The sequence below is a fragment of the Gavialis gangeticus genome, unplaced genomic scaffold (genome assembly GCF_001723915.1).
Source record: "Gavialis gangeticus isolate Ggan-Ray unplaced genomic scaffold, GavGan_comp1, whole genome shotgun sequence".
NCBI classification, from domain to species: domain Eukaryota; kingdom Metazoa; phylum Chordata; order Crocodylia; family Gavialidae; genus Gavialis; species Gavialis gangeticus.
Window position 1 is genome coordinate 153,734,585 of NW_017729032.1, and position 1,882 is coordinate 153,736,466.

The 1,882-nt window shown below is 38.1% G+C and overlaps 1 protein-coding gene across 2 annotated transcripts in view; it reads left to right on the forward strand.

Annotated features, from left to right (window-relative positions):
* The window catches only part of VWA3B (von Willebrand factor A domain containing 3B), a 160,489-nt gene that overhangs the window by 63,877 nt on the left and 94,730 nt on the right, over window positions 1-1,882 (forward strand). The window lies entirely within an intron of this gene.

The window sequence follows — 1,882 nt, forward strand, 5'->3', positions numbered from 1 at the left end:
TCATTCTTGGGGTTCCCCAGCTGGTGCTGAAGGGTAGGGTGGGTGAATTGGAGTGCTCCACCTTGAGTGTGGGGGACTGCAATACACCTGCTTCACCCTCCAGGGGAGGCTGAAAACCCCCCAGGCAGAACTCCCTTTGCTCCCTTCCCCCCTCCCATTTCAAATCAGAATGATTCTGAAAACAGCAACAGGGCTTTGCAGACACAAGTTACAAAAGACGCTACATTTTGTAACACCTTTATTTGATGCCTCATGCAATGAAAGGTCAGATTTTCACCCAATTGGCCATTTTTGAAGCTGTTTGCAGTCATGCACTCATGTTTGGTCACAGCTATAAACTGCTTTTTGTGGCCAGATCAGGCAAAAATTGGCACTTCTGTCTTAACCTTCAGTCTTGGTGGTTGTCAGTTATAGAGCTGATCAGTTATGCCTCTAACCTAATGATGATGTTGGTGGTATAGAGGGGTTATATTCTGAATTCATTTACAGCAGTTCATGTTGAGATACGGATTACAATTTAATCTGTAAGAAGTTTTTTTAATCTACTGGTAATTGCTAAAAGGATTAGAAGGGCATCCTAAGCTTCATATTTAGGTTCTTCATTGAAGAGTGTCCTGACCTAATGCTGACAGAAATATTCTAATTAATTAAAGGGAGAAATATTGAAATCTAGTACTACATTTAAATGTAAAGTACTACACTTAATGAACAGTTCAGTACAACACTTCTCCCTGCAAATAACACATAAGAGTGTGGTTGTATATCCTCTTTCGTCCCTTTACGGCAGGTATATGAGGGATATTCCACCCCTAGACACTAGGAAAAAAATGTTTTCCTGGTAATTGTAGGCAGAAAATTAACTGTTGAGTAAAAATTTCCTGGAGTTTTTAAAAGTATTTTGTCACATCAAGTGATCATTCATTCATATTATATAGAATATTTCTAATTTTTCATATTTGGTCAAATTATCATCTCACACCATCATAATTCTGGAGTGCTACATTTATTTCAATGGATTTAACTCTCAATTTAAATGGAAGTGAGATCAAAATTTGGCCTAGAATGCATGTTATGTATGAAGTTTACCTTAAATTCAAACCAACGGAGAGTTTGATAAGCTATAATGTAGCAGCCAAAACTGAAAACATAGATGTGCCATAAATGAGACAGAATTGAAATTTAAACTTCATAGTGAAAGCCAGCTACATTGATATGGACAACAGCATAAGAATGCAGCAGGTGCTGGGGTGGGGAGTGGGCTGTGTCACTGATGACTTCAGGTTGCAACTGTTGCAATAGTTGTGGCAAAAGCTGTTTTTTACACCCCTACCCCCATCAGTTGTCCCTGTTGCCCTGCCCTAGTTATGCTACTAGATATGGGTGTTTTTTAAATAATGCATCTCAAGGGCAGGATTTGGCATATGGCAAAATCCTGCTTTTAGTTAGATTAATAACTGGTGCAAAAGGTATATAAAGTGAATCACAAAAAATGAAATGAAACCCAGGAAAAAGTGTTAAAGCCTTGCATATGTATTTTTTGGTTTTGTTTCTCCTCTGTGCCTTGATCAGAATGACTTGGACCCACTCACAAGACAGATTGATTTCAATTGCTGATTTTAATAGGGATTAAAATCAGCAAACAAGAAGGGTTAGTTTGAATATTTTAAATTTTTTGTGCTTTAACTTTTAGTTATTTTCCTAAAAATGATTGGTCATTCTCAAAACACTGAATTGTAACTAAATGTAAACATTGCATTATAACACGGGCATCAAACTCATTTAGTTTCTCTGACTGGGTGATTAGTGTGGACCTGGTTTACAGGCCAGATCTGGAACACAGAGCCATGTCAGTCAGGAGCTGCCTACAGGGCCAGAAATTTGG